Source organism: Anabrus simplex, chromosome 1 (genome assembly GCF_040414725.1).
Source record: "Anabrus simplex isolate iqAnaSimp1 chromosome 1, ASM4041472v1, whole genome shotgun sequence".
Classification (NCBI taxonomy): domain Eukaryota; kingdom Metazoa; phylum Arthropoda; class Insecta; order Orthoptera; family Tettigoniidae; genus Anabrus; species Anabrus simplex.
In genome coordinates, this window is record NC_090265.1 from 392,474,360 (window position 1) to 392,496,779 (window position 22,420).

A 22,420-nucleotide genomic window follows, 5' to 3' on the forward strand; every position below is an offset into this window, starting at 1 on the left:
AGAAGGATATATCCATTACTAACATCTCGCATATCTCCACACATGAAGCAGAGAATTTGCTTCGTATTTTTGTGAGTATTTAATCAAAGTGGATTATTTAGGAGTTGACTTGGTTTACTTTATTCAATACTATTGTATAGGATGATTCTAAATGATGTTCCTGATTTGAAGTTCTCATTATGAAAGATATCAGTTGTGACAAGACTAATGCTAACTGACCAAGCATCTCAAGAAGTTTAAGCTCTGCACCACCATTCCATGTTAGTTACGCTGATGGTGGGGGTCCAGCTGCATAGTGGAAAATGGTGGGTATAGGTCAGTAGAACTTTCTGTGTCATCAATACAGTCATCAATCAATCGCTACTGATCTGCATTTAGGGCAGTCGCCCAGGTGGCAGATTCCCTATCTGTTGTTTTCATAGCCTTTTCTTAAATGATTGCAAAGAAATTGGAAATTTATTGAACATCTCCCTTGGTAAGTTATTCCAATCCCTAACTCCCCTTCCTATGAACGAATATTTGCCCCAATTTGTCCTCTTGAATTCCAACTTTATCTTCATATTGTGATCTTTCCTACTTTTAAAGACACCATCCAAACTTATTCGTCTACTTATGTCCTCCCACGCCATCCTCCACTGACAACTCGGAACATACCATTACCATTTGAACAAGTTCGCTGTGGTCGTTCAACAGAATCTCCGAACAAGATTTGGACTGGACCCTCCAGTAAGTAAATTTGAAAATAGTATATTTGATTTGAAGTGACAGGCCGTATTTGTAAGGATCGATGATGTGTCAGTGAACTGTGCGTGTGACTCATATGCAAGGAGCCCGCTGAAGTACACGCATCATGCAAACCAAGAATTACAAATTCCACACATAACAATGTGGCGAGTGATCTGGAAACGACTCGTCATGAAACCATATCAATTACAGAGTCTGTACGCTCTAAAACCACCTGACTTGTCAATGCGGGCCTGAAACAATGCATGGCACAGGGCGATTCCACAAGGAAATTAATGTTTAGTGATGAAGCAACATTTTACAGAGTTTTTCAATTTGCTTTATGTAGTAATGACATAGGATAGGAAATGGCCAGGAGTAGGAAGGAAGCAGCCGTTGCCTTAATTAAGGTACAGCCCCAGCATTTGCCTGAAGTGAAAGTGGGAAACCACGGAAAACCATCTTCAGGACTGCCGACAGTAGAGATTTAAGATTTCCAGAATGCACACTCACAGCTCCACGACCATAAATGCACAGCCAACTCACTCAGTAAAGCAACATCTTACTTGTCGGGGCATGAAATAGAGATAACGTACAGATTGGGGGCAGGGAAAATACCCATGTACAGTAGTTGTGCAACATGAACATGGTTCCCCTAAAAAAATGAATGTGCTTTGTGCAATTGCACATTACAAGAATTATGGACCGTTCTTTTTTTCAGTAGCCAAAGTGACTGATACAAATTATCTGGTCATACTAACAGAACTGTATTTGCCACAGCTCGGGGAAAACATTCTAGACTTCATTTTGCAGCAAGATGGGGCACCACTGCATTATCACTGTGCTGTTTTGGACAATCTGAATGCCACTCTACCACAACGATGGATTGGCCATACAACTGCATATAATAACGCACTCATGTGTTCACTGTCACGGTCGCTGGATATCGCCCCATGTGATTTCTTAGTGTGGGATTTTATAAAAGACCTTGTTTTTGTACCACTATTTGCAAAAACAGTGTCTGATCTGTGTGCACACATCACAGCAGCATTCACAAAGATTGACCCCGATGTCCTAGGTAGAATGCAGCAGGAATTGGAATATCGGCTTGATGCGTCCAGTGTTTTGCATGGATCGCATACTGATCATTTGTAATGGCATACGCAAATTTTGCTCACTTGCTCTTTGCATATGTACACTTTCTGTGTGCCTGTGTTCTACCATAATTTTGAAACTGGGAACATCATTTACAATCACCCTGTACTATGTAGAAAATCAGACATTAGTATGGTCAAATCTATGGAATTTGTAACTTTTATTAAGATGTATACATTGAAGACAGGAAGCTAGCAAGGAAGATATGGGCATATACAAAGGATAAATACAACGATAGGTTCATGTGAATAGGAGCAATAGAAAGTATAAATAAGGACAAACAAGAAAACATAAGAATAAGGACACATTATCCATCCTTATAGGAGCTTCTGTGGGTCAGGCAGCATCAGCCTCTCACCGCTGGGTTCTGTGGTTCAAATCCCATCACTCCAAGTGAGATTTGTGCTGGACAAAGCAGAGGCAGGACAGGGTTTTCTCCATGTAGTCATCTTTTATTCCAGCAACACTCTCCAATATCATTTAATTTCAACATCACTGCCTCAAAGGAGTGCGACAGGCTTTGGCAGCCAGCACAATTCCTATCCTCACCGCTAGATGGGGGCTCCATTCATTCCATTCCTGGTCTGGTCAAATGATTGGAAACAGGCTGTGGATTTTCATTTTCATTTTTTACATCGTTATAGACTGCTGCCTTCATAGACAGTCTATTCTTCTCACTCCCTGCTATCCAGCTTCATGAGGGGTGTCAGCATGTACATTAATTGTGTCACTCTTGAGTTCTTCATTCTTGATTAAAATTTTCTTCACACCATATGCACCTCTTTGTCGTTTTATAATGATCACATCCAACTTATTAAATACATATGATAAAAAGAACAGTATCCACCAACAGAACCATACTCTCAAGGTAGAAAAGCTATGTGTAGCACAATATTCTGATTTCCATGTGGTGTTAAATAGACTATATCCACAACATTCATAGTTAATATCCGCAATAAATATAGGTGCTTTAAGCCTCTAAATAGAAACACTATACCAATACTCAAAAGTTTTGGGGAAAGAAAATAACAACATTTTAAAAATATACTTATATGTGCAAAATACCATTCACTGATTCATTTACTCACTCATCACAATATCTCAGGAACCACCAAACAGATAAAGTGAAATTTGGACTCTTAGGTCAAAAGAAACAACTATGAAAACTTTTTGAAAGATTCATCCCCTAAGGCATAAAAACAATGGGGTTCAAACACAAAGAATGGCCAAAGTTTGTAAACAATAGGTTTTTATGCTACTTGGTAGTGCTGACATGTTGCAGGCTGCTATATTTAGAGGTGTGCATTAAGCCTGAAATGGGTTTCAAAGTGGTTGCCTGCCCATGGTTGCAGCTCAAACACAGCCTGTCTAACCAAAAAAAAGTTCAAATAAGCTCGAGCTGTCCATGGGCTTTAACGGTGATGAAGTTATGAGAAGGCTCAGAGCCCACTGACCCTAACCAAGCTCAGTTTGCCCATATAAATCCATAGGCTGGATTGACTGAGCTGACTGAGCTTGGAATGAATTTGAGCCTAGTCAGAACAACAGTAAAGTTTGGGACTCACAAAGCTTAAAATTGTATGTTAGCCAGTATGCTGTTGCCAACTGTGATTTTTATGCCAACAGAACAACTGAATTCTTTGAAAAGTTCACTGAATGATGGCACCAAAATTCACTCTGGCACTTACTCACTGAAAACCTATTAAAGGGTGCAAATTGAATGACTTGATTTTATGCCATACTTGTGAACCACAATCAATGCATGAGCCTTAAAGAAACTGAGTTCACTTACTGAACATCAGTGTGGCTCATCTTACCCACTGTCTAATAAGCCTGACTCAAAAAGGCTCAAACACACTCAGCTCAACACAGGCTCACTACCAGCTCATATGAATTGATATTTTTGGGTAAATCCCATTCACAGGCTCATGCAGGTGTATCAGACACATTCAACTCAATACATGCCTCTATATAACTTATGACTGTTATGTGGCTCTCTCTCTCTCTGTTATGGCAGACAGACCACAATTTGAGATGGAGCAGTTGGCAACTCTGCTTCTCGTTTTGTTCTGCTGGTTGAAAGTGAGGGATTCTGCCTGATTTAAAAAAGTGAGAGAGTTCATTGTTTAAATAAGACTGTGAAACATGTACTTAAACATGGGGCAGTAGTTCCTCACTATATAGTGGCTATTAAGGGAGACAGTAGTTATCTTTCCTCCTCGCTTTCTCACTTAAACACAAAAAAACAGATAAGTATAGCCAAGAGGTTAGTGTGTGTGTCATAAACCACATATCTTCCAACTCATGTAAGTTCAAACAACACTGACTGGTGATTTCTATTCCAAAGACTGAGTACTTGGACAAGATGTCTATACGTAACATGTTCAGTCCAACTTGTGAACTGGTGAGTTTTACAAGTTTTATTAACAAAAACAAAGCAACACATAAGAACATAGTTTGGCCACTCCACTTGTGCAAATGTGCTCCCATTAATATCAGGACCCAAAGAACAAATAATGGCAGTACACAGTTTTGGCAATGTAACTAATAATTAATTCATTGTTTTGTATGTTACATTATCCCACACAATTTCCAGACATTCCCACAATTCGCATTGTGTTGGAACTACTACTACTACTACTACTACTACTACTACCACCACCACCACCGTGGAGTGTCGTACACTGCACGCAGACTCCCCAACGCTCTCTGTCATGGAGTGACGTGCATTGCACGCACGTAGCAGTTTCTGATTTCTGCTTCTATCCAGCGAACATTTCATGAACTATTACAAATGTAGTAAGATGTATTTACAGAAGAAGCATCGATCTTATATATATATCTATAGAGTTTTTATTGATTACATATGATATATCACGCCTGAAAAACCAACAAGTTCTGTTGTTGGCATCATGGCAGCTAAACATCTTCTTGTGATCGCGAATTTGAAAATTAACAATGTTTTACCGAGTGATGATACGGAAAGTTTAGTTTTGTTAAGCAAACACTAGGATACAGAATTTGAGAGGGAAAGTAGTGATCGTGACACTGATGTTGCTTTTGATACACGGGAAAATATCGGCAGTAATGTTATTGATGGTGGCTTTGTGTGAGAAGGCATGGATAATTATACAAGGCAAATTATGGGTCTCAAAATGCTGCAAAGAACTGCTTGCATCCTGTGTGAAAATTTTCAGTTGTTTTCTACTGTCGAGTTCGCAAAGATGATAGCAGAATAGGCAGATATTTATGCTCAATGTCGCATGCGATCACACGGTATGTTATTTCCGTTCTGATCGAGGGTAAATGAAAGTGTACCGGTTGCTGTGGAGGAAGTGTATGTAGTTTTTGCATTGTGTATGCTAATGAGCATAGTACAGAAACCTCTACTGAGATCTCATTTCTCAAAAAATCCAGGTACTAGCTACTTCTATATTTGGTTCAGCCAAATCTCTTGTTCGATTTGAAAGCTCAGAAGATTCCTCCACTTTATTGACCTTGGATAATTCCAGTAAATTATGCTGTTTGTGTGTTTATGCACTAATAACAAACTGAATATTTTGGTAAAATCCATTGAACCGCTCGTCATTTATGCCCAATTAACTAAAATCCTGCACTCATAGCATGCTTCGTGCTATACTCCTCCCGCAGCACAGGGTAGCCAGGTAGTGAAAGTTGTCCCACGCTGAGAGGCTAATAATAATAATAATAATAATAATAATAATAATAATAATAATAATAATAATAATAATAATAATAATAATAATAATAATAATAATAATAATAATCACTCACTCCGTAGGCTTCTGAGAGACGTTAAGTTCCCCGTGCCAATAACATAATCCTCTTCCATCCCTTTGGAACTTGAGCCCAGTCTTCCCGGTTATCAATTTGGAAGGTCCAGCATACCTTGTTGATCTCCTTCTTCCAGGTGCTTCGGGGGTCTTCCTGAAAGTCTTTTCCCTTTAAGAGATCCCTTGTATAGATCTACTGGTGCTCTGTTATCCTGCATCCTCAGTACATGTCCAGCCCAGCACAGTCTATTGGATTCTATCACACCCATTATAGTGTGTTGTTGAGAGAGGGTGTAAATCTCATAATTAGATCTTTTCTGCCAGCTTTGAGAGATAGGATCGAACCATGGGCCAAATATTTTCCTATAAACTTCAATCTCAAAGACTTGCCATGAAGGCCCCGGGAGAGGTGGAAGGTAAAAGCTTCCACTATCTGTAACCTCAGCACTTATGGTGTAGAGTGATTACCTCTACGCCCAGCCACCTTTGCCTCCAGGAATTAACCTGGTATCCATTTTTTGTGTAGGATGAGTGTTTCAGAGCCATGTGCATCTCCAGAATTAGAAATCTTGTTTCTTAAATTTTTTCAACTTCCTGAAGGGGAATCGAACCCACTAAGATGTTATGATAGACTTAATTTTTATCCACAGTGGTGGTTACTCTGACAATCTCCAGTCTTACCAGTACCAAATGGGGGACGTTGTCACAAAACTTATCTTTAAAAAAGTTTTCAGGAGAGCTGTTTTTTAAATACATCCATATAATTATGATTTTAAAAAATATATATCTACATATTGTACCAGGAAATGCCCGTACTTTATAGCTTGAAGGACATGAGATGAACGCAAGGCGAGTACAGTACATTAAATTGTAGCAGATACAGAGAGTGAGAGGGTTTTACTTCAAATGAAGTTCATGTCTATATTAAAATGCTGATTTATTGAACAAAGTCAAGATTATATCACCTCAGGACAGTTGGAAATCAGTTAGGCACGATGTGTTTCCATCCTGCTGCTTGTGACGTCCCGCGTCGAACTGCTCCTCCTCCCGTCCTCACCATGGAACCATGTACCAATCCCTCAAGAGCTGTTCTGGACGGTCATGAAGTTCCAAACGTTCTGGAAGGTCTCGGAGTTCAAGTGCAGGGTTCGCTCAAGTGGAATAATGGAGCAAGCACATGTATAAGTCCCCTGGACTTGTAGGATGGACCAGTAAGAAGATGTAATTTATAATTGATTTTCACCGTTCCCATGAAGGGATTAAAGAAATGCTGATATTTCGTATTGAATGTCAATAGAATCAGACACGAGAAACTTCTTTATGCACTATTCTCTAAATTGAGACGAAAAATTAAAGAACTCGGACAAGAATGTTACAGCCATATGTTAATGGAATTGAATCCGTACACTTCCTAATATCGCTTGCACTTGTGAAATTAAGCACACAAAAAACAAAGGTAATTAGTGCTCTAAATGTTTGGAGAATTGAGGACGCAAATGCTCTTCGGGTCCTCTAGGATTTCAAGATCGCTCTGATTCTATTTACAGTTATTTGGGGAATTTATTCATTGAAATGAACACTGCTCAATGCCATAGGAATTCGCACTGAGTTAAATGACAATCACTTCAACTGGGTGTTAGAAGTAAAATGCCTAACGTGTGAAACTCACAAGATTGTGTTTAAAGATGTGAAATAATATTGTTAACCCAATATCTGAATAGTGAAAATCAGTTTCGTTCACACAATGTCCTCAGTTCACAAATAATGTGAAACTATTTCACACAAAGACTGGCACTGTCAAGTTAATAAAGTTACTAGTATTTCAAAGTTTTATTTGTGAAAACTCTAAGTACTGATGCACAGTTTATGAACGTAAGAATTGTAAGTTGTGATACACAAGATTTTAGTCATTTGAAAACGTTCAACGTATCGCACTCGCTAACTACACGGCTAAGTCCATACGCGGAGAAACATAACAAGATTTTTGCAAAGTATATAAGTCTTTCACTCTATAACTATGTCGTATCGCAGCACTGACAAACACCAGCAGTCAACCGTACAGGTTTGACTGTGGGACAAGACTGATTTGTGTCCAATTCTTGCATCTCTTTTATACTGAAGTCGCGGAGACTGCAGCTGTTTCATTCCTCTCAATAACTTTCTTAATCCATGGTAGATTTTAATGGAACTTGGTAATATCGGAGGTATTAATATGGGGTATACGGTGATTTTACTCTCATGAAATGAAAATCCACAGCCTGTTTCCAGTCATTTGACCGGGTCAGGAATGAAATGAATTTAGCCCCCTTCTATCGGTGAGGACGGGAATTGTGCCAGCTGCCGAGGCCTGTCACACTCCTGTGGGGTAATGATTAATGAAATGATATTGGAGAGTGCTGCTGGAATGAAAGATGACAGGGAAAACCGGAGTACCCGGAGAAAAACCTCTCCCGCCTTCGCTTTGTCCAGCACAAATCTCACGTGGAGTGACCGGGATTTGAACCACAGAACCCAGCCGTGAGAGGCCGGCGCGCTGCAACCTGAGCCACGGAGGATCCTGATGTTACTCTCATATTCGTATCATATTTAATATACAAGTTATTAAGGGTAGAAGGTAAGGAAAGTTTCATGAATGATATAACTTAGCCTTGGCGAGTTGGAGCTGGCCCCTCCGTCACTCCCCACTTGTTCGCTGTAGCTGGCTGCTCGCTTGGAACGCGGCACGTGTTTTAAAGTTTCAAATACTTCAAAACCAATTCTAGACCAGCGTTTCTGGTATAATATATATTTATGATGTATTTTAATCTTAGAAGGGAATGGATGAATGTGTTTGGAAAAAGGATTTTATTTTATTTTTATGTAGAATATATTAATAAATTTCTAGAATTTTTACAAAACTTGCTATCTGGATTTATTATTATGAAGTTTACACTTCTTCCTGGTGTTGTTCCATAAGTGCAGGGTCTGCTCTTTCCTTAGATGCCATTTTGCACAGTCATGGACATCTTTTGGCCTCAATTCAACAGCGCTCATATCCTCTTGTACAGCATCTAGCCAACACTTTTTTTTGTCGCCCAGGTGGACAGACAACAATGACGTCAAAGTGGAAGGCAGGGTTGGCAACAATGCCATGTGCTACACATAGAACCTGGCCATACCATTGGAGGCACCTATCCCACATTTTCTCCACAATTGGCACAATGCCCACTTACCGACAAATTCTGTCATTCTTGATGTAATGAATTAAGGAGATGCCCATCGACCAGCAGAACATTCACATCTCCATGGTGTGGAATTGGCGTTCAGTGCTTTTGTTGGACAGTCGGTATTCAGCACCATTTAACCTCTTCAGTCCCGAACCTGTTTTTCCATTCAATCCATTTGCTCAAATAATTTTAAAAAATTCACCATAGAAAATTAGTGTGTTTCACTAAGTTATTTTATGTGTGTAGCATATATGCTACATCAGGACTCCAAGTTGTCTTTCCTACCATTATTACTTTTTCCTTAAATTATTTTGTATTATTGTAAGTAAACACAACCACATGTAGAGCATATGCTACATACGGACTGAGGAGGATAGTGCAACTGGACGTACTATGGTTCGATATATCTTCGACTTTAGGCAAAGAGGCATTCTTTTGTCACAAAGTACATCCATCTACCGCATCCAAATTGCATTTAACCGAGTTTGCACTTAATTGTTAATTCCTTAGTCAGTCTGCAGGTGAGATCCAAGGTATTTGAAGCTATTTTTAGCTAAGCTCTCACCCTGACTTGGATGGTGTCATCACTTGGATTAGTTTCCAGGTATTCAGTCTTCTTGATGTTCAGTCGGAGACCATATAGGGAGAAGCGGTTGTTCCAGTCTTCAACTTGGGATTGCAATTGTACTTGGGTGATGCTTGTGAGCGCGACATCGTTGGCATATGTTTCACCTATTATATGATTTAAAAAAATTTAAAAAAATAATTTTAACACAAACACATTGACATTGCATAATTAAGTTGAATATTTCAAAAGACAATTAATTTAAAATTAACATTTTTTAAAAATTTATGAAGAAGTGCAAAGTTTTTCATAATTCTCTGCATCAGTGTCTTTCAAAATCTTATTTTTAACATATTCTATCATTAGAAAAATATGTCCAAATTCTTGGGAAACTATCACAAATCAATAATTATTTCCACAGCATAAAACAAACACTGAATTATGAAAGTTCAAGAACTAGTACAGAGCTTCTTCCTGATATTCTTCTTCAATGTTGTCATTATCATTCTGTGCACACTCACTGAACACGCCCTGGTAAAACATCTTGGCTTCTTCCAATGCTGTGTCAAAATATTCCATCAACTTCCTAAATCAGCACTTTTCTTTTGGCTGACATGTTTTCTCAGTATAACCACCAATGACTTGTCCATATTTCTCACTGTTCTTACTCCTTTCTTCAATGATTCCACCTGTATCATAGATCCTGCATATGTCGTCTTTATGTGCACTTCATCTCCGATAAGCCAAAGCACACGTATCTCACCGAGTTTCAATGGTAGCTTATTCTTCAGTAGAGTAGCAGACATGGTTTTCAAGCAAACAATCTTCCAATCTTTTGTCATTATACTGAAAAGGTACAGTGATCGTATCTAAGCACCTACTGTATATTCCTCCTCAATATTCCCAAATATAAGATCTGGTGATAAATAATTGTGACCTTTGATGTGAAAATACTGTAGCATCTTCCTGAAAGTCGTTGACTTCTCAGTTATACTCATTAATATGGGCCAGCATTATAAAATTTTTATTTTATGAAAAGCAGGAACCAGAGAAGAGTCGAAGGATAATACTTTCGTTCTTTTTCCTATGTTACTTTGCTTTCAGACCCATAATATAATAATATCTGAGTTCTGATGCTATTTCATTATAGCCTCGAGAACTTTGTGTTTCCACCAAGGTGTAGTGGAAAACATTTTTACACTTGTTATCACCCGTACTGTTAAATTATACAGCCACACCTGGAAAGAGTTTGGAAAGTGGCAGGTTCTGCTTGCAGTCAAAACAGATATTAAAAACATCATCTTTAGTCAATTTTAATCGTCGTCATCATTTTACAGTTCCAGTTTCCCGGGTACTGTAGGCGAGCTTCTTCCACTCTGTCTTATTGAGATACTTTCTGTTGTAAATAATGTCCTCCAGTGCCCTTCCCCGATCTGCAATGTCCATTTTTACAATGTCCATCCAGTGGGTTCTTGGTCTTCCCACCATCAGTTTTCCTGCCTGAAAAATGTTTTTAGCTTGCAATTTGTGGAGCCTGTATTCTGTTCTCAACTTGTTTTTTTTCTACCAGATCAGAGGCAGCTTTAATCTTTAATAAAAAGTGTGCACATATAGAACAAGTATCTGTGTTGAGGTTACCAAATCCTAGATTGAAATATTAGTAAAACACAGATTTGTACTTACACAAAAACATTTCAAACCACCATCTCAAACAAGCTCATTATTGTACAGTTTTCACATCATCTTCAAATTCAGTTCCGGTGGCAAATAAGAACAGAAGGTATCTTGACAGGAGTAATGTGCCTCACAACATTTATATTTCAAAATATTTACTTTAATCTGTTGTGTCTGCTCTTCATTTTTTTTTCATTCTTCTGATCACATGATTTTCTTTTTGAAATCTGTCCTATGATAATATATTTTCTAGCCAAGCATTGTAGTCCATCCTTTGAAATTCTCAGGATGTGGCCAAAAGTAGCAGCACATACATCAGTATCTTCCCCCCTCTTTAATTTTTATATGGTAGGATATTGCCACAGATCTGTTTCTCTTTTTCCCCTCTTCAACGGTAGTTCGCCTTGCAGGGTCTGTGATGGTCATATATTGGCTTAGAAAAATATTCTGCTTCAACTTCGTATCATTATTATTTTAAAAAATTCTGAAGTGGATCAAGTCATTTACAGACAAACTACTGTAGATGCCAAACAATGTTTATTAACATTATTTCCTCCTTCCATGTCAAGAACATGGATATAAGCAAGGTTCAGAGTGTCGCCAGAATCAACATACCTGGAGGTTCTTCACAGCGTATGTGCTTCATTTCTACACCTCATATGTCCTCTTGAAACTTCCTGGACTGGTGACATATTTTCACTAATTTCTTTCTTTTGCTATTATTTAATTTGACTCAGATGAATAACAGTCTGCAGAATGGTAAAATAAAAGTTTTCTCAAACAATGTGAACTGTTCAAATAAAGAAAGAAACCACCCAATCAAATATAACTTAACCAGTGTGGTACAATGTGTCTGGTAGGAATGTCTGTTGAGAAACCTTCGCAACATAATCAATTCACACTTCCACAAACATTACTCCTCGCACACTACTGAACACCTGCTACCCTTCATTTTAACAGTATTTCATTGTCTGTCGCTCTCTGAAGGTCAGCTTTCTTTCATCCCAAACAGGAAGCTTGCCAGCATAATCCATCTCATGGCCTACGTTGGTCTGTGTGGAGACTCATTTCTAATGTAGTGTTTAAAATTTATTGCAAGTCCTGTAGATAATGAGTTCTGTAAAAATTCACCAACAGCAGATACCAAGTTTGGAAAAGTTTCTTGTTTTTAAACATCAATTTCCTTAAGTATTTACCAAGTTTAGCTTAATTCTGACAGTGTCATTCAATTCTCCTGATCCCAAAACATAAGAATATGTCGAAACCTCAAAACTCATAAAAGTGTAGTTACTAAGTTTTGTGAAAATACCCCACAAATGTGAAAATATATCTGGCTTCTCACAAAACTGGCTGCAGTTCAAATACCATCCAAGGCATGTGGGAATTTTTAAATAAAAAGCCACACCCTTGTGGTCTGGATTCCATCTAAAATAATAATCATAAAGTTTGGTTGGCTTTACTTACAATTACCAGTAATAATAATAATAATAATAATAATAATAATAATCGTATGGCCTCAGCTACCGTGTGCAGACATTTCGATTTGACGCCATCTGGCTGTCTGCTCGTCAATTTCGACGTTCCGGTTTACTCTGTCTGCCATCTAGCGGACCTAGAGTAAACCGGATCTCTCTTGGGCGTCTATGGCTGAGATTGAATTAATTTTGTCGGGTAAATACCAAATGTATCACCAGAGATCTTTTACATGCCGACATCGTACGACATGGAGTGTCGAATGGACTTTTTTCCGCCCTTCAAAAATCCGACTACCTCTGCCGGGTTCGAACCCACTTTCTTGGGATCCGGAGGCCGACACTCTACCACGGATCCACAGAGGCAGCTACAATTACCAGTAAAAGCCAGATTATGACATTACTCCCTACATGCTTCATTGTACTGTATTATTATTATTATTATTATTATTATTATTATTATTATTATTATTATTATTATTACTACTGTCCACCTGTGTAGTAGTATAAACGGTGAGTTATTAGCTGTAGTCCTCGGAGGCCCGGGTTTGATTCCCAGCTCCAGTTAACTGGTTACCATGCTGGCCTTTGGTCCAAAGGGTCCCAGGTTTTGATTTTTGGCCAAGTCTTGGATTTTAACCTTCAGTGGTCACCTCCTCTGGCTTGGGAACTGGATGTTTGTGCTGTCTTCAACATCAGATTTCATCCTAGGCAGGGTTCCATTCTCACAGACACACAGGTCGTCCATGGGCATCAATTCAAAAGACAGGTCTTTCCAGAAGCCAGAAGCAAAAAAATTAAATATAGTGAACCTATATGTCCAGTCCCAATTTACATACATTATAATACATACTAAACATTTTGCTTATACTAGACTACAATTTCGCCTATAGTGAAAACAAAAATTAAAAATTGAAAGAAAAGGATGTTCTACAGTAGCCTACACTGCATTCTAAATGTCTTTTCTTTTCTGCGTAACTTGGTTGACAGAAAAAAACGTTCTCATCTTCCTTCTTTTGCTAAAATTAAAAGCACATGGAGCTCCAGGATGTGAGGCAGGAAACCCACCCTACTAATCTATGAACAAAGACAACCTTTTGTTGGGAAAAGACAAGCCTTCTCTGTCCTCTGTGTCATAGATTCTGCCCTTGTCAATTTATTTACCAACTAGGCACATCTTCGTCACTGGGTAGAGAAGGAGGAGATCTATTCATTGAACGCTTCCGATTTCGAGTGTCAAGTAAAATCAAAGCTATTGAGGGTATAAATAACGTGCCAAAAATTTGAGTCCATAGAGGTTTATTATAGCCACAGTTGACTGTGCTCCCATTGGTTATTTATAAAGTATTCTACAATCCAGTCTTTTCTGTAGTCTATTTTTGTTTACTGTCTTGAATGTTTTCGATTAAGCAGATACCAGAATATCACTCAATGCATGAACTTCTGTAGTCAAAACAGTAATTGAAAATGTTCTACATTATTTAACACTTTTAACACTATGCTCGTACAGGATACAGGCGCACTGCTCTCCTAGTTGTGGACGATGCCCGTATACTATACGAGCATGATGTTCGCGCGTGTTTATAGGCAGCTGCATGTATCCCATACGGTTTCTGTCCCTTGCTTGGAGGTAGAAGTTTATCTAGTGTCCACTAGAATGCAGCAGTTATCGGGAAGTTCAAACCTAAACTATAAAAAGGGTAGTTTCTCCTTGCCGTGACATCTGTGGAAGCACTCAACATACCAGGCGTTTAGCGCACCAAATCTGTCAGCTATGATACTGTACAAACTGGCTCAATGACAGCGATATTCTGGATACTTTATCAGGAGAAGCGGGTTCAGAAATAGATGACAGTGGTGATTACTCTGCTTACGAACCAGATAACTTATCAAGTGATAGTTTGAGCAAGATTTTAATTTTTTACGTCACTTTTGAGTGCAAGTTTTTTTTAAGCTGCATTATTTTACTCCGAATACAAACGATAGAAATACTTCACCAGAAAATGGGCTTATTTTTTCGTTTAGATGAAGACATGCAGGCTGATGATTCACCTGTACTGTGAAAAGAAAGTAGATGGTGGTGGAAGGAGTGCAATGTTGGACTGTGCATAGCCCAAAATAGGTAAATTATGTTCAGATATAATTGTGTTTATTTGTGACTTAAGTAACCACATTAAATGACTCATTTTTATTGTCTGAGGAGGCTTATTGGCAAAATGTTAATGTAAAAGTCTTTTTCTCGTACATTTTTTATGTTTTTCATAAGATTAGTATAATTCAAATACTTTAATATGTACTTCCTGATTAACATCTTCGTTTTGGGTGGCTGACACCTTCATCATCATCATCATCTGCAGTTTCCAGCTGTTGGCCGGGTCTGCTTGGCTGACACCTTCATATGATACAAAAATCAGGTAGCCCTATATATTATATTTTGCTGTTGTGTAATAATGTAATAAAATTCAGGAAAAAGACCCAGTTTACTGCCAGGCTCCATGTTAAAAAAAATGGTAGTGTTGAAAGTGTTAACAGACACTGTGATGAATAAATCTTGTTTGGATATGATTTCAGCCTTCTACACAGTACTACTACAGATAACGCAATGCATACTCACTCCAGACTCGAGATTTTGTGCGCATTAACCGGCTGTGTGACTTACCAGAGGATAGAAATAGCAACTAAGCGGACAATTCACTTGACTGTTCTGATCTCTATTTACTGTATTTCATTTTATATAAATTACCACCTTTGTGTAATTTAATTAGATTAGCTCACTGTAGTTAGTTTATTCATTCACTTAATTATAATTTTTCATAAGGTGGCTACGAGAACTAATGGGTCACTCTCCTCTGATAGTACGGGACATTCCTTCCCAGCCACAATCCCTTTCAAGGCCTCACACCCCTCCACTCTCCATAAACAGAACACGACCTTGTGACAACTGTCCACTTACCCCTCCTGGAATTACCCCCTTCCTTTTCTCTCAACTAGAGACCTGCTCCTAGCTCAAGTTTCCTCTTTCACTAAAGGTCTCCATATAGCTCATCTAAATGTACATTCATTGTCCGCCCATTTCCACGAACTTAAAGAACTTGTCCCGGACGTATTTGATGTTTGTCTTCTCACTGAAACCTGGCTTCATGATCTGATCCCTTTGAAGACTTTCAACATACCTGGCTACTGTTTACTTCGAAACGACAGAGCAGGAAAGAGGAGAAGAGGTGTGGCAGCGATAGTCAAAACCAGTTTAAAGCCTAGGATAATAGCATGTTCAGATAGGGAATACAATAGACGACCCGAGTTCCTGCTCGTGGAAATAATCGTAGCCCATCAGAAAAGTGCTGTCTGTGTGGTTTACAAGCCACCTGCTATTGGACATTTGGAGGACATAGAGAACGCATTGTTACGCGTACTCCCGCAATATGAACATGTAATTGTCATGGGCGACTTTAACACAGACACCGGAAACAACAATGCCGAATGTCGGCAGCTCATAAACATGACTACGTCTTGCGATATGAGTATTTTGCAAACACTCCCAACTCACCACACTGCCACGTCACACACGACAATCGACTTAATGATTGTCAAGAATACAGACAAAGTACTACAACACGGACAGACATCTGTACCAGGAATTTCAGTTCATGACCTAATATACTTGTCCTACTCCTTAAAGACCCGAAAGACAAAACCAAGGACTATTACATTCAGAGACCTCTCTAAAATTGACTACAGTATGTTTACTGAAGACGCAGTAAATGGCACCATATACTGACAGTTGACGACATTGACATTAAAGTAAATGTATTTAACGAATATCTGACAGCGCTCTATGGTCGACACGCCCCGCTGAAAACAGTACGGGTAACACGAGCCCCAGCACCGTGGTTAAACCTGCAGCTAAAAGAGTTAATGGCAAGACGAGATGCCGCACACAGAAAGTTTAACTGGCAACCGACACAAGACAATTTTGACACATTTAAACAGCTACAAAATAAAACATCACAGGCAGTACGCAATGCTAGAATTAGACATGCACATACCCTGTTAAAACAAAGTACTAAACCTGGTATGGCTTGGAAAGAACTAAGACACTTGGGAATAGGTAAACAAAGAGACGATCATCCTATTGACATATCCCTGGACTCCCTCAATACATATTTTACCACTCCCGGACATACCATTGACAGAGAAAGGAAACATAGAACACTATACAGCAATTACAACTCCCCTGCACCTGACAGTGAAAAATTCTACTTTTCACATGTGACACCTTCGCAAGTTAAACAAGCCATATTTAGAATAAAATTGAAGTCCAATGGGATAGACAACATAGAAATAGAACTTATTAAGACAATAATTGACAATTTTACCTACTATAACTCACATATTTAACCATTCACTAATGACTGGCGCGTATCCCTCCTTGTGGAAAGCTGCCGTTGTCGTCCCGCTCGCTAAAAAATCACCGCCTGAAGACGTAACCGACTATAGACCTGTGAGCATAATATCGGTCCTTTCAAAAGCCCTAGAATTCATTGTACACCAACAAGTCTCCAACTATTTGCAAACACACGATATTCTTGACGAACAACAGTCTGGTTTTCGACGTTACCACAGCACTGGTACTGCACTACTTAAGGTTACCGACGACATTCGCAATGCGATGGACAGAAGACAAGTTACCATCCTAGCTCTTCTTGACTTCTCTAAAGCTTTCGACTCAGTTGACATAGACGTACTACTTTCCAAATTATTTAAACTCCAGTTCTCTACAAACAGTCTTCAGTGGATGAATTCATACCTCCGCAGTCGTCTGCAGTGTGTAAGAAATAACAGTAATGAATATTCTTCCTGGCGATCCATAGAAGTTGGTGAACCACAGGGGTCTGTCCTAGGACCGCTTCTATTTTCTGTCTATATCAATGATATTACATCGTCGCTAAACAGCTGGAGACACCACATGTACGCTGACAATATACAATTATATTTGCACTGTGAACCGGAAAGACTAACCGACGAAATTAAAAATTTCAATAGACACTTACAAGAAATCTGTAACTGGACTGACATGCATGGACTTAGATTAAATAACGTAAAATCTCAAGCTATATTAATTTCACATCCTAGGCTTTGTTCAAAAACCATAAGCAACTTCACTTTACCAAAACTCTACCTACAAAATTCACCCATTGATTTCAGTGAATCTGTCAAAGATCTCGGTGTTATTATAGACGAACATCTTTCCTGGAAGCAGCAGGTTACCAGCATCTCCAGGAAAGTATTTGCGACACCTAACTCACTTAGAAGATTCCGTAACATATTTTCTCGAGTATTAAAAGAACGCCTCGTTTGCACTCTTGTATTACCTCATTTCGACTACTGTGACACCGTGTACAACAACCTGACTGCTACTCTTAACGACAAACTACAATGCGTGCAAAACACCTGTATTCGCTACATAAGTGACCTACGTTACTTTGACCATGTTACACCTGCCTATGATAAACTCGGTTGGCTAAAACTCAAACAGCGCCGTAATCTTCATGCTTTATGCCTTCTTCATCGAATACTCTCCTCATGCTCACCTCCCTACTTGTACAGTAAATTTCACCACCTCTCATCCAATCACAGTTTCGGAACACGGTCAAAATCTGATACACTCTTATCTGTTCCACCTCACCGCACCATACGATACACAAACTCATTTGTTATTTCTTCGGCACGACAGTGGAATACACTACCCGTCTCTGTTAGAGGAACCTCACCTGCTAGTTTTAGGCAACTCTGTCACCGGTACCTAGTAAGTAATAGATGAAGTCCTATATTGTTACTTGTATGTTATGGAAATTTTGTAGATTTAGCCTTCCTCAAACTATAGACTTTATATAATCTCACTGTTATTATCAAGGTTAATTGAAATTAGGTAATCATGTCATAATTGTGTAAATAACCATCTTCTTCATCATCATCATCATCATTTTCCTATTTTTAATTTTTTGCCTTTCATCATAATATTGCATTCTTTATTAGTTGCAAGATGTTTCAATTGTAGGCCTAAGTCTCTATTTATTTTAATTTGCACATGTAGATACTGTATTTTCTGGTTAGATGGAAGAGAGGGCCGAATGGCCTTAATCTTGCCAGACAAAATAAATCCATTGTATTGTATTGTATTTTAAGTTAAGCAGTAATTTTGTGACATGAAAAATAACCTTCTTCATATGGAATAATCTTGCTTTGCAGTTCTTCAGTATATTCTTTACTTTCTCCTGAATTTAATTGATTCTCTTTTGAATGCACTTACTAATATAACAAAAACGTGACCATCCGTACATTCCTTTTTTGGTCACAATGTTGAGACGGTTGATAGTACATAACAGTGCGGAGACGATATCCATCATTTTTGAGAGTTTTGTCTGCCCTTCTGTTTAAACTGGACCAATGCAAAAACTGCTCATCTGCTTCTCATCAAACATTAAGTAGAGACTACACTTCGTTTTATCTTGATCCATTAAATAGAAGCATACAAAAGTAAATAAAAAGTTTATTTTTAACCTTTAGAATACCACCTCTCAATCAGAGAGAAGCTAAAAATGAGTTCAGCAACTTTCCCTTGAAGCCCACCAATACTATGCCCAGGTCCACCATTGGTGTCTTGCTAACAACGGTGGTTGTGTTTGGTACTTTCTGCTTTCTGGTTGCTGTGAAGAATGCAAAGTCTTTCAATCTGAACTCTTTAACATCCTTCAGATGTCCACTGACTGAGAGATTGTGTCTTTCTTGATTGCTGCTTCACTGAGATCTTTGAATTTAATTTCCTTACACCCCTAACCACTGTAACTCTAGTGCCATGCATGCTGTTGCGAGACTTCAGTTTCAGTAGTGTACCACTACATGCAGTAGCGTTCCATGTTAAAGTCTAGGCATTCTCCCTCACAACTGGACTCACTGCGAGGAATCGAAAGCCATCCAAAATATCCAAATCTAGTAGAACACACTGAGACCTTGGTTTTAGTGGTGAACCACTTGAAAACAGCAGTACTCATGTTTCTTGCTGATCATGACAATCATGACCACTCTCAGGGCTTTCTATAGGTTAATTTTATTTGTTTGTTGTAAATACTAGTTAACACTTATAGGGAATTGCCATAATAATTTTCTTTCATTTCAGTTCCTAACCAACTGAAAGTGTAAGTTTAGTTTACACCATTCATCAGTTCTATAAATGGCCATAAGATTAATTTCCACAGATGCAACACCATGGGCAAAAGTTGGTTAAAGAATAAAGTGTTAATGGAACAAATTCTTTTCTTAACACAGTTTACCTGGATTTGTACTGTGCAGTCATAGTTTCTTCCATTTTGTTGTCTTGTTGTGATGAAATAATCATATACGTTGTTAATAAATATTTCAGCACTGTCCCAAGTCTTCAAGGAATTTTGAGTGACATCTCAAATTTTTGCAAAAATATTTCACTTTTTTTTTTTTTTACTTGCTTTACGTAGCACCAACATAGAAGGAATAGGAAAGGGCTAAGAGCAGGAAGGAAGTAAATGTGGCTGTAATTAAGGTGTGAAAATGGGAAACCAACGAAAACAATCTTCAGGGCTGCCAACACTGGGGTTCAAACCCACTTTCTCCCAAATGTGCAAGTTGACAGCTACGTGAAATATTTCACTTTCCTTTCTTTGCTGATACAGAAGGGAACTGCATAGACCGTCATGTCAATGCCTAATATGGGAGATCCTTTCCTCTAGGTTATTTTGTGTAGATTTGATATACAGTCATGTAACCCTTAAAGAAATTTGTTCTCTCTTTTAGTGAAGATGGAGAATCATATAACTACTTTTTGACTATCAAATAATGATGGACTTATTCTAGACATGACCTTTTATATACTTGTAACATTAGATTACACTGATACGCAACTATTTTGTTACACAGAAACTGTTTATATTCTTCAGTCCGCCACTATGGGTAGTTACAAAGCCCATATGTATTTCCGTTTCATCATGTTGAATGTTTTTAAAAAACAACTTTTTGAAATTCATGGATATGTCTAAATACTGAAATCAATATATATCTTTACATCAATTATACTATTATTATTATTATATTAAAGCTGGTAATTTAGACATAATAGACTCACTAAAATCTTATAAAACAACTGAAATTAAACATTATGAACAAAGTATCCTATAATTATTTTTTCCAACTTAATATTGCAGACACTTAGGGTAAGAAATGTGCTGTATGAGCCACTTATCCCTAGAGTATTTTTGCCCCCACTCCATTTTAAGCAAGGGGTTATGAAGCAATTTATTACCGACCTTGGCAGCGAAACCAGTACAATTCCATATTTAAAACTGACATTTCCGAAAAAAATGTGAAGCAAAAATTAAAGCTGGTGTATTTGATAGACCAGAGATGTGTAATCTAATGAGGGATCCATATTTTCAGTCAAGGAATGAAACAGAAAAAACTACATAGTGTACATTTAAAAGCTTGACAGAAAACTTCCTAGGCAAAAGGATACCTGAAAATTACAAGAAAATTGCTGAGAAATGCTAGCTAACTTCAAAGCTCTACGTTGTAACATGAATGTAAAACTTCCTTTTCTACACAACCATACTGACTACTTCCCTAAAAAGTCTTGATGCAATGAGTGAGGACCAGAGAGAAAGATTTCATCAAGATATTAAAACAATGGAAATAAAATACTAGAGCAAGTGAAATGAAGCAATGTTAGTGGATTATTGCTGGTGCTTAAAGAGTAGTACATCTCAAAGTCGCAGCAAGGCATCAAAACGGTGCAACATTTCGATCAGCAAATTGAATGTCTGAATGGCTGTAAGTACTTTTATAGTAATTTTAGACACTCAAATTTTATATTGCAGTGTTAAAACATGTTTTAAAAAATAATATACCTAATTTGATGATATTAAGTTTTTTTGTCCTTATTTCTATAAATTACATTTGCTTCAGACAGAGAAAACCTGAATACAGACTTTAATTCTACATCTTTCAATACCTACGCAGTCATTTAAGGTATACTGTCTTATTAAATTATATGCATTATTTTAAATGATAAACTTTTCCAATTTTGATGGGTTTTTAAATTTTATTTTCAAAATTACAAAATAACCTGACGTGATACAGAAAATTGGAACAAAAATACTGATTCAGAGTACTTTAGTTAACAAGAATCAATAATATTTTCCCTTATAGCAGAAAAAAAAATTTGAAATGTATATCATTGTTATTGCTAAAATTACTATAAATTTTCTCATATTTGGCTCCTTTGTAATCATAAGTGTCTTAAATTTTTCAACATCAATCTCTTCTTCAAACAGCTGCCTTTTAATCTACTTCAAAACTACAAATTCTTCCTCAACTGACATTTCCTCCAAAATAACAAAAACATCATCTAGAAACTTCATAACTACATCCTCTCATTTCCCTATATCCATGCTCTTTCAGCATATACAGTACATCCCATTTTTTAAATTTCTTTTTTTTCCTTGATGGTTTAATGCTGCAAGGCTGGGAAATTGCTATAAATAGGAAGGTAGCAGCCATGGTCTTAAGTAAGTTACCAACCCCAGCATTTGCCTGGTGTGAAAAAAGGGAAACCACAGAAAAGCATCTTCAGGGCTGCTAACGGTGGGATTCAAACCCATCACCTTCACTTGAATGCAAGTTCACACCTGTGCAGCCTTAACTGCATGGCCAACTCGCTTTGTTTTTTCCATGTTCTACCACAGATTAATTGGTCTTGTTCAAATATCAGCTGCAATTACTAAGACATTCCTCAAAAACAACACA

The 22,420-nt window shown here is 37.9% G+C and overlaps 1 protein-coding gene across 4 annotated transcripts in view; it reads right to left on the bottom strand.

Moving 5' to 3' along the window:
- The window catches only part of LOC136856830 (sodium channel modifier 1), a 100,736-nt gene that overhangs the window by 53,578 nt on the left and 24,738 nt on the right, over nt 1-22,420 (bottom strand). The gene's annotated exons all lie outside the window — the stretch shown is intronic.